Source organism: Natrix helvetica (genome assembly GCF_964273705.1).
Source record: "Natrix helvetica genome assembly, chromosome: 2".
NCBI classification, from domain to species: domain Eukaryota; kingdom Metazoa; phylum Chordata; class Lepidosauria; order Squamata; family Natricidae; genus Natrix; species Natrix helvetica.
The window spans coordinates 81,865,397-81,877,439 of NC_138552.1; the positions used below are offsets into that span (position 1 = coordinate 81,865,397).

Here is a 12,043-nt window from a genome sequence, read left to right on the forward strand (position 1 = left end):
AGTCAGTCATAAAAATAGCAGATGCATACATCACTATTACAAATCAAACAGCAAATAGCAACATTCAAAGTCAGGAGTGGCCCAACCAGAATAAATCATGATAAGAGAACTGACAAGTTACTGACCCAGTGAAAAGTATCCTGAAAAGACAGTGTCTTCACTTCCATTAAGTCAACTTGCTGGGGACAAAGAATTGCACAAAAGAGGGTTGAAACAATCTTTGGTACGGTAGGTAGTCCTCAACTTACCACTGTTCACTTAATGAATTTGAATGGCTATCACAAAAAGTTGCCTACATGGAAATTTGCAAGCTGTTGCTGCCTCCTAAAAGAACTCCTTCTTGTTTCTTGGGGGTGGTCAAAAGAGCTCCCTGCTAAAGGATCTCTGTGCCTGCTTGCATGGAGCTGAAATCCTCCATGCCTGCTTGCACAGAGCTGAAATCCTTTGGCAGATCCCTTTTATCTCTGAGGGCTAGCTGAAAGATCTCCCAGCTGGGGTGCCTTGGGGTGGGGAAAGCTTGGCATAGGTGACATATAAGCTTCACCCCACGGGTTGAAAAACAAACAAACCCTGAATCACTTTCCAAATAGAGTTCATTTGTCTCTTCCGGAATACCCAGTCAGTATTATAAGCAGTTGTATTGTCTGGATGCTTCCAGAGACTGCCAGGTTGGAAAACTTCCCATCACAATTAGAACTTGTACTTTACATTATAATCTACAGCACGTGTGTGTGTGTGTGTGTGTGTGTGTGTGTGTCAAACTTGCAGTGTCACATTGCCGTCACTTGATGTATCGTTTAGCAACTTCCATGCTCCTGACTGTAAGACGAGTTGATAATTAATGCATCATAGTAAGGTTGCAAGATTGTATTGGGAAGTATTCTGAGTGATTACCCCATAATTCTGGGATCCTTAATGAACAGAGATAGAAGCAGGGGTGGGATTTTACTGATTCGGACTGGTTCAGGTGAACCGGTAGCTCCGACCATCAGCTGGGAGCGAACCGGTTCGCTCTGACGATGAAGTGGGCCTGCCCGCCCGCCCCCGCGCTTAACTCACCTATATCTTCTCAGCTGAGTCGCGCAGAAGAGCGGATTGCCGTGCCTCGGCTATTTGCCTCCCCAGCGGCAATGGAAGGTACTTTTTCTCAAAATTGCATGTGCATGCAGTACGCGATCACTGAACCAGTTGTTAAACTGGTAGGATCTCACCACTGGATAGAAGAATATGTCATTGCAGGTTTTATCTATTATCTTCATATGCAAGGACTAAGAATGGTTGGTACTAAGTTGGTGCTAAGGTATCATAAACTGAAACATCAGCATCTATAGATTTGGAGAATGATAGTAAGGCATGCATAATCTCAAACTAGTGCCTGACTAGACTATATCTTATTGCTTTCCCCTTCTCCACCCATTGATTGAAATACTTTCAGGCACTTGGAGTTTAGCAATGCCATAACATAATACTGGACTTTGTACATTCCAAATGTATTTGCTAGGAAAGCTGTCTGATTGTAAGAATTCTCAATCCTACTGCCAAGTGTAATCAGCATATGTTAGGTGCGGCTCTCTAGACTGTGAGTGTTCGTTTGTGATTTTCTTTGTCTCATCCTTTTAAGAACAGTTGATGAAAGTCTCAGATGCGAGTGAAATGTTCATTGTAAACTCAGAACATAAATTTGGGAGTTTCGTTTAGCAATACAAAGGAATGCTTCTTTTTCTTTCGCCTCTAGATAATAGGCTAGATTTAGATTGCTCGAAGGAGCCTTGATGATTGCCAGTAACTGTGTTGTCACTTTGGCAAGAAAGAGCAATTCTAAACACTATCTATTAAATTAAAAGCTGTTGTTCATTAAAGAACATAATGTAACTGATTATTCATTAGCGAACAAGTTAATAGTAGACTGTTAATCAAATGTATTGTGTTAAAGCAAGCCAGAGAGAGGACGAGAGATCCCCTATGAATTGTTTGGAGACTAAATTTCATAATTCATTCATTAGTTAAAGGATTTAGTTGTTTAAAAGTTTTGCAGAATGGGTATACTCGGCACCTAAATAATTGATAAAAATTAGTATGAAACAGACATTTCTACCTGCCCTTTTGTGAGTAACACAGATTCTTATTCAATCTGTTCTGCATAAAAAACAGCCATTCTCGTGTAGTATGACAGTGTCTTTGGTAGATAATACCATCACCACCATCATTTTAGCCATTGTCTATCCACTGCAAGATGAAGGCTTCTTCTGCTGTTTGGACACGCAATACTTGATGGTATCATATATCCATCTTGTTTTAGGTCTCTTCTATAACTTGCTTGGTCCACCTGCCTTCAGTTCGTCTTATTTATTATTATTTATTATTATTTTACCGTGCTTCTAGACCGCCCCCTCTCCCGAAAGGGACTCGGGGCGGTGTACAGTCCATATAAAGAATATATCAAAATACAATAAATAGAAGAATTAAATATGTACAGTTAAATATGGAGGAGGTTAAAATAGAATTAAAAAGAACTGTACAGAGCCAGTATATATAAATATAGTTTTAAAACCCCTAGGACACAAACAAATTAAATTAAAAACAATACCCCTAAAATAACCAGTTAATAGTACGTTTACCAGGAGGAACAGTTGTAATTAAGCCAGGCCTGCTAGTCGGAACAGGTGAGTCTTCAATTTTTGCCGGAAGGAGCGGAGGTCAGTGGTGGTTCTGATGTCGGGGGGGAGGTCATTCCAGAGGGTTGGGCCCATCACAGAGAAGGCCCTACTCCTTGGTGTCGCCCGTTGGCATTGCCTAGTGGACGGCACCAGGAGAAGCCCCTCCCTGTGTGAGCGAATTGGCCGCAGGGATGTATGTGGGAGGATGCGATCCCGCAAGTAACTAGGTCCTGTGCCATGGAGCGCTTTAAAGATGGTAATCAGGACCTTGAAATGCACCCGAAAAACCACAGGTAGCCAGTGCAGCTCGCGTAGGAGAGGTGTTACGTGGGAGTCTTGCTATGTGACTAGCCCATTTCCATTTCAATTCTTCAACTCTCTTGATGATATCATAGATAGTTAATGTAAGTGTAATCATCTCGCTATCTCCTCAAACATATGGAAGAGAGGGGAGAAAGATATGCTCTGAAGCGCATATACCGGTGTATGAATATTCCCTAACAAATGAAAATGCGTTTTGAGGGTTTTCCATGCTTTTCTTAACTTAAAAATATCTTCTACGCCTTTTTTCTTTTCCATGGCAATTTTTTTTTAAAGTCTGTCATTATAGGCTTAATAGAATTACTTCATTTTGGTAATTATACTAATAAACACTTCTGTCCATGACCTTGAAATGTAGAGTGAAAGGGAAAAGTTCTGTTGATATAGATATGGACGGGATGAAACTGTTTAACAAATAAAGCGCCAAAGTGTACTTCCGTTTAATTTAACTGAGATATCTGAAAATGTTTATGGATCTTTAAATTTTTATTCAGAAGACAAGAAGGCTTCTTGTTAAATCCAGTTTCCTGAGAGATTTTTGTTAGTGTGCTGAATGAACTGTACAAAGCAGCTATATTAGCTTGAGAAGTATAGAGAGAATCAATAGATTTATAAAACTGCATAGAAGGTTTTTTAATGGTTTAAACTCTATTTTTTCTAGTAGCTTTAATATCAATACCCAGGACCTTTCTTGGGCTTCTGATATTCCAGTTCTTTATGCTTAACAGATTTTGTTCTTTTAAACTGGAGTGTTAATGTATCCCGCAACTATTTTGTAAATGTCTTTATTAATCTTAAGCACCTTTCCCCCTCTTTTCCTTATGTCTGAAGCTTGTATTTATAGAGTGTTTTAAAAATGCCTATGAAATCATAATGGCTGTTCAGATAGTGGTGTTGCTCTCTGTGCTTGGCTTTTTGCTTGCAGAGATTTCATTACTCAACACCATCACTATGAGTGAAAATGGGATTTGCTTCCTGTTTATATACAGCAGCTTGCCCTGCCAGGTTTGGTGGGGCTATGTTTTTTCCCCCCTTGGTCGCTCCATTATTAGAAAATTATTGTTGGTTTTTTTCCTGGTGTTATCTGGGTATGAGCTGCTAGAGAGGATATGTTCAGTGTTCCGATATTTGGGGAGCTCCTACAAAGACGAGAGGGTCAAACTATTTTCCAAAGGCAAGAAACAATGAATGGAAACTGGCCAAGGAGAGAAACAACTTAAAACTAAAGAGAAACTTCTTAACAGTGAGAGCAATCAACCAATAGAATAGCTTGTCTTTGAAAATTGTGAGTGCTCCATCACTGGAGGCTTTCAAGAAGAGATTGGACTGCCATTTGTCTAAAATTGTCAGAAGTGATAAGGCACCGTATTTTTCGGAGTATAAGACGCACCGGAGTATAAGACATGCCAAGGTTTTAAAAAGGCAATTTTTTAAAAAAAGTAGGTAGGTAGATAGAGGGATAGAAAGGGAGAGAAAGAGATAATAATACAGTAGGTAGGGAGGGAGGGAGAGAGTAGTTAGGTAGGTAAATAGATAAAGAGATAGAGAGAAATAGAGAGAGAGTAGGTAGGTTGGTAGGTAAAGGGATAGAGAGCGAGAAATAGAGAGAGAGAGAAATACAGTAGATAGGTAGAGAAAGGGATAGAAAAAGAGAGAGAAATAGAGAGAGAGAGAGAGAGAGAGAAATACAGTAGGTAGGTAGAGAGAGAGAGAGAGTGTGTGTAGGTAGGGAGAGAGAGAGAGACAGAGAGAGAGAGAGAGAAATACAGTACACAGGTAGGGGGAGAGAGAGACTAGTTAGGTAGGTAGGTAGGTAGATAAAGGGATAGAGAGAGAGAGAAATAGAGAGAGAGAAATACAGTAGGTAGGTAGGGAGAGAGAGAGTGTAGGTAGGTAGCAGTGGTGGGATTCAGCCAGTTCGCACCACTTCGGGAGAACTGGTTGTTAACTTTCTGAGCAGTTTGGTGAACTGGTTGTTGGAAGAAATCATTAGGGCAGAGAACCGGTTGTTAAATTATTTGAATCTCACCACTGGTAGGTAGGTAGGTAGAGGGATAGAGAGAGAGAAATAGAGAGAGAGAGAAATACAATAGATAGGTAGGTGTTTTTGCTGGCACATCACTTGATCAATGTAATTCTCATCAATCAGTTAAAGAGCTTTCCAAAAGGGAAAAATAAAGTGTTGCCCGCTGCAAACCTCCCAAAAACGGGCTCGTTTTCCCCCCCCAAAAAAAGGGCATGACTCGCCTTGGGGGGGGGGCTTGCAGAGTGCTCCTGGGGGATAGGGGGGCAAAAAACGAACAAAAACAAAAATAATTGTCACAAAAATTACATACATAGCCTTTGGAGGCTTATAGAGTGCTGCTGGGGGCTGGGGGGGAGAGAGGAAGTCCCGTTTTTTGCTCATCTCTGCCCTCCCCAGCCCACAGGAGCTCTCTGAAAGCCTCCATAAGGCTATGCACGGCCATTTTGGTGAAGGGGTGGGGCTTCGGGAGGCAAAAAATGCTGTATTCAATGTATAAGACACACCCAGATTTTCAGCCTCTTTTTTGAGGAAAAAAGGTGCGTCTTATACTCCGAAAAATATGGTATCTTGCTTGAGCTGTGGGTTGGACTGGAAGATCTCCAAGGTTCTTTCCAATTCTATTATTCCATGTTATATGTCTTTTTGTTTCCTTTTTAGCTTTTTTATTATCTTGTTTGAATGGTGTGCAAATATGGTTTATTTCTATGTGTCTATTGACGGCTGGTTTGTCTGAATGCCAAGTTTCCTGGAATTCCCTAGGAAGCTTAACATTTAGAGAAATGTCAGCAAGAGAAGCATGCTACAGGTCCTGTCTGTCAGGGAACTATTTGATAGGTTAGAGAGGGCAGGCCTTCTCTGCCATTGTGCCCACCTTATAGAGCATTCTTTCCCCATCAAAGTTAGGTCAGCTACATTCCTCATTATTTTCCAAAAGGCTTTCAAGGCCTGGCTTTGTTATTAGACCTGGAGTCTCAGGGAACCAGTGAAATCTTGAGGGGACTCCATTGCTAATTGAATTGTGTGAGTGTGTGTGTTAAACTTTTAAAATCTGACTATCTTTGACAGGTTTATTGTTTTATATGTTTTTTTGCTCCATGCCACTCAGCCTCTTCTTCTGAGAGGGGAGACAATATAAATTTAATAAATAAACCACTAAAGATAAAACCCCATCCTCACTGCTAAGAGAAACTTAAGACTTTCTGTGAGCTAATGATTAATATGTAGTCTAAACTGCTCCATTGTGCTCCAGAAGTCAAATAATAGTACTGAACTTTGATTGACTTTTTTCCAATTTCTTTTATCAACCTATATTGAAAAAATCTCTTCATAAAATTTACACTTCAAAAGATACAGATATTTGTATATTCCAACAGCTATTTACCGGTGTAAACACATTGCATTAGTCCCTAAGTTGAACTATAAAAGTGGTGGACCAAAAGTCAAAGCATTTTATGAAGGTAAAGGTAAAAAGCCATGGTGGCCCAGTGGTTAGAATGCAGTGCTGTAGGCTGGCTCTGCTCACTGCCAGAAGTTCAATCCTGACTGATTCAAGGTTGACTCAGCCTTTCATCTTTCCGAGGTCAGTAAAATGAGGACCCAGATTGTTAGAGCAATATGCTAATTCTGTAAACTACCTAGACTAGAGAGTGTTGTAAAGCACTGTGAAGTGGTATATAAGTCTAAGTGCTACTGCTATTCTCCTGGTCCAATCCTGTCTGACTCTATAGGACAGTGTTCATCTCTATTTCTTAGCCAACGGAGCCAGCATTGTCAGAAGACAATGGTGCATGGAACTCTTATTACCTTCCCACCAAAGTGGTACCTACTTATCTACTTGCATTTGGAAGCTTTTGAACTGTTAGATGAGCAGGAACCGGAGCAAATAACAGGACCTCACACCATTGCGCTCAGGTCTCAAACCCAGGCTGTCAGCTTTCCAGCTGACAAGCTCAGCTTCTTTAACCACTGAACCTTGTATGAACTACTACTGCTTTTTCCGCCCATGTTGTCACGCCTTTGAAGTGGGCCAGGTCAGCAAACAGACACCACAGAACCTGATATAATTATGTTGCTGTGGGATAATTTTGTGTTTCTTTCTCACTATTTCTTCCTTTTTACACACGCTAACTGTTGTATACCTTCTTCAAGGCCATCCCCATAGTTTTCTATAGATTGCTTCAATGAATGGGATTTTAGGACTGCTATACTTCGATTTAAGTTTTTGGAGAGCCTTGTTTACATCACCAGAAGGATGGGTGAGAACGGAATCAGCGTAAAATATATTAAGATGCCTATCAGAACAGGCTGCTGATAGTTGTGCTACAGGAGAATAATTAAGTAGGGCGGTAGAACCAATAATGGGGAGAGAAATGTGGATTAAGTCTGTCAGGGAGTAGAGACACTTTTTCTCTGGGGCCTATGGAAATTGTGACCCCTCTTCTACTAGCTGGGGAAAAATCCCCATGTCCGACCTTTAATGGTACCTATCAGCCGCCCTCAAAAGTACCTGGTTCATGCTTGAATAAAAGTTTGTGTAGCATTAAGGCCTCCAAGGTGCAGCAATTCTGCATAGCACTTTTCAAAAGGAATAGCAAGACATGCTATTGAATGGATTTTTCCAATGCTGTGCTCAAGGGTAGGTATAGTTGCTCTATGCCAGCTGCTTTTCTTTTGTATAGAAAATTGTCAACCAACGTCTGGTGATAACTGTTAAGGCAAGGTGTCCTTTAAGTCAGTTTCCCCTCTGGAGAATTCATGGACTCATCCGTGTAGTTTCTGTGGTAGCAGGAGAGATTTTGCCATTGGCTTTGTGTGGGACATTTTCATTATTATTATTTCTCAGTTTGTCCCAGAGCACTGTCCTTTCCTAATGACCTACTTTCCAAGTGCAAACCAAGTCTGACCCTGCTTAACTTTTAATTAGGTGCATAAATGTAAACATAATACCATCAAGATGTTTGGGTTGCTACCATTCCTTGTATTTTGCTTTCTACCATGTTCTTTTTTTAAAAAAAAATGCATGCGTTGATGTTTGGTGAGAAAGTAAGGGTTTGTAACTAATCCTATCACAAATAGACATGGCAATCCTGGTGGTCGAAATATCAGCTGTATTTAATGGTAGAATAATTGGTCTCACACAATTAAAATGAGTTTTAAAAGTTTTTTTGCACAAGAGAGCACTCACCATTTCAGCTCTGTTATTAAGCGAGCAATCCAGAATGGGGCTTTGCTTTATTTTTATTTTGTTTTTTCCTGTCACACTCGGCTCCTTATTCAGCTTCAACTTTGGAACAGTTTGAGCTAGTCTCTGGCCCCGTTTCCAGATAAACGTGTTATCAAGCTTTGAAATTTTCTTCTTTTTGTAAATATTAAGGCCCAGGGAGCAAAATAAACGGCTATATTGTAGATTAAGTGAAATATCTCAAGGCTGTGCTTTTCTGATAAGTGAACCTGAAGTGACCTTTCTCAGACACAATTACAGAGCTGTATGTTTTTCCTTTAATTTCATCAGGGGTTTAATTAGTATACAAATAAAACTTCTCTTATCTTCTTTTCTACCTAATTGGCTTGTCTTCCCTTCGATACGAAGCATGTGAGAGTGGACTGTAATTAGGGTGACCGTGTTAACCTCCCCCCCTTTCTCAAAAGCACTCCTGCCTCAAGGCCCAAAAAACGGCACTTTGGATTTATTGCTTTGCAATCTCGGTGATTCTCCCCTAGGCTTTCTCATGAGCAGAAGGGCTTTGGGTGCTGCCAGTTCCCACTGCTTAACGGGGATCTTCATTCTTCTCCCCTCTAAATGTTTATTGATTATCTCACTGTTCCACATGCGGCTTCCAACAACTTAATATCAGGTGACAGTCAAGAGAGTTTCTCCAAGTAATTAGAGTTGAGCATTGGGGGAACAATTAGGACCGGCGTTATTAAACTTGATTTATCCTATTCTCTCCTGAACACTTTCTGGGATAGCAGAGCATCCCCCTTCCTCAATCTATCCTGGTTGAGAAATTAGTGGCTAACCTGCTGCTTATCATTGTTTGCTTGCTGCCTGGAGGCCCACCCTCTTGGTTTCAGTCATTCAGCTGGAAATATTAGAGTCCATAAAGTTTATCGGGGGTTTTAATTAGATCAATCGGAAGAAAAGGATGGTGGAGGGAAGGAGGAGGAAGATTTAGCAACTGAAAATATATGACTTCAAAATACTGCAGACTGTGGTCAAACAGTTTTAATGGCTTATCTTTAGCCCCTGAAGATCAGGACTTAAATATAAAGAAGAAATTTTCTTCTGAAAGCATTTTTGGAGTAGTAGGTGTGACCAGAAAGAATCTGTAGCCAGAACATTATTTTGTCTATTTATATCATGGGTGGTTTATTTAATGGGTGTCCAGTCTTTTGGGTCACATTGAATGAAGAGGAAATATCTTGGGCTGCGTATAAAATACATAATATAGTTAATATATATCAATCGTATAATAATGTGAAAGGTTTATGATCTTGTGGAGCCACATTACTAGCTGTCCGTGGCCGCCTATGACCATGGGCTGTGGGTTGGATACATCTGCTTTACTTGGCTTTAGGTTTTCACTTGGTGGTCTTGTAACAGCTTATGTTAATGCCTTGTTTTCAAAAGCAGTTATCACCTCACAGAAGTACTGATGGTGGAAATAAATATTTGATGCATTTGTATCTTCTGAGAGGCAACTTGATATCCTTCACCTTGATATCCCAAGAGAATCTGTGTGCTAAATTGGGACACCATTATTGATAACTGTGTTCTCTGATTGATTATGACACTGGCCATAAACACTTACATTCAGATTAGGTGCTCCACCTTTAGGAGATGATAGCTTCAATACTTACCTTAAAAGTAATTAAGCAAGGATGCAGAGTTGCTCCATTAATTGTCCATTTTTTCAGGTAGTCCTCAACTTAGAACCATTCATTTAGAACTGCTCCAAGTTACAATGGCCCTTAAAAAAAAGACTTACTATTTGCACTTAGCATCCATCACAGCATCCCCAGAATCACATGATGAAAATCTGGGCACTTGACAATTCTCATGTACAGGTAGTCCTCAAGTTACAACCACAATTAAGCCCCAAATTTATGATGTAAGTGAAACGTTTGTTAAGTGACTTTACCCCATTTTTCGACTTTTCTTGCCACAGTTGTTAAGTGAATCGCCGCAGTTGATAAGTTAGTAACAGGGTTGTTAAGTGAATCTGGCTTCCCCATTGACTTTGCTGGTCAGAAGGTCGCAACAGCTGATAACGTGATTCTGGGACACGGCAACCGTCATAAGTATGAACCAATTGCCAAACATCTGAATTTTTGATCATCTGACCATGGAGATGCTACAACAGTTGTTAAGTGTGAAAAGTTGTCATAAGTCACTTTTTTCAGTGCCGTTGTAACTTTGAACAGTCCCTAAATGAACTGTTGTAAGTTGAGGACTACTTACGTTTACCATGGTTTCAGCACCCAGGGTCATGTGATCACCATTTGCAACTTTCCCAGGTGGCTTTCGGACAAGCAAAGTCAAAGGGGGAAGCTGGATTTGCTTCGCAACTGTGTGAGTCATTTAACCGCAGTCATTCATGCAACAACCATTGCAAAAAAAAGGGTCGTAAAGTTGGACACCATTCATTTAACAACTGCCTGCCTTACCAATGAAAATTCTGATCCCAACTGCGGTGTACAAGTCCAGACCTATCTATATCAGCATCATCATTCCAGCTTTGTCTAAAAGTGAGTTTTGCTCAGTAAAGCTGGCCAATAAATCCACATCCTCCTTCCTTCCTTCCTTCCTTCCTTCCTTCCTTCCTTCCTTCCTTCCTTCCTTCCTTCCTTTCTGTCTGTGCCACAGTCTCCCCTCGCACATATGTGCTAGTCGTTCCCGACTCTAGAGGGTGGTGCTCATCTCAGTTTCAAAGCCGAAGAGCCAGCGCTGTCTGAAGACATCTCTGTGGTCATGTGTCTGGCATGATTAAGTGCCAAAGGAGCACGGAACATTGTTACCTTCCCACCAAAGGTGGTCCCTATTTTTCTACTTGCATTTTTACATGCTTTCGAACTGCTAGGTTGGTAGAAGCTGGGACAAGTAACGGGAGCTCACTCAGTTATGCAGCGCTAGGGATTTGAACCACTGAACTGCCGACCTTTCTGATCGACAGGCTCAGCGTCTTAGCTAATGAGCCACCGTGTCCCTAGAAAACCTTTACTAATCATCATAGTAGCAAAAATAAAATTCATTTATGAAAAAGCATCTTTAGAAATTACCTCTCTGTGCAAGTAATTGCCATAAATGCCATACGGAAAAAAGCATATTACCAAGAAGCAGATATAGTGCTGACATTAGAAAAATGTCTGTAACAATTGTCAGACCGTCCAACACTTGAGAAAGCCAAATAAAACGAAGCTTTGAATTGAAACTGTACCACAGCAGTTCAAAAGCCTTTGAAAAAATATAACCTTACAGCAATTCATATAAAATACTTGTTTGCATTTTGCATGCAAAGTTGTTTAGTGGTTCCTCCTTTGGGAAACAGTTTGCATTTTATCCATCTGAACTAATTTTCTAGATGAAGCATTGACTATTAGAGCCTTTCCTAGAGCAACCTTGAAGGAAGAGAAACTATGCAATCCATTTTGAAAAATGACAAAAATGTGCATATCGTAAGGTTTATAATTGGAACTTTATTGAACAGTTAAAAGAGCTGTAGGATAGGTAGGGTTCCCCCCCACCCCCGCAATTACTTCTTCTATTTCCTGCTTTTCCAAGCAGCAATTTTCTTTGTCTTTCCACCTATGGATCTAGATCAGTGGGTCTCAACCTTCCTAATCCCGCCACCCTTTAATACAGTTCCTCATGTTCTGGTGACCCCCAACCATAAAATTATTTTATGTTTTCCGTAGTTTTTTGAAAATATGTGTTTTCCGATGGTCTTGGGCGACCCCTATGAAAGGGTCGTTCGACCCCCAAAGGGGTCCCGACCCACAGGTTGAGAACCACTGATCTAGATGCTCCAAGTTCTTTGCC

At 40.6% G+C, this 12,043-nt stretch overlaps 1 protein-coding gene across 5 annotated transcripts in view; it reads left to right on the plus strand.

Moving 5' to 3' along the window:
- CCDC171 (coiled-coil domain containing 171) overlaps positions 1-12,043 on the plus strand; it is a 207,539-nt gene that overhangs the window by 121,773 nt on the left and 73,723 nt on the right. The window lies entirely within an intron of this gene.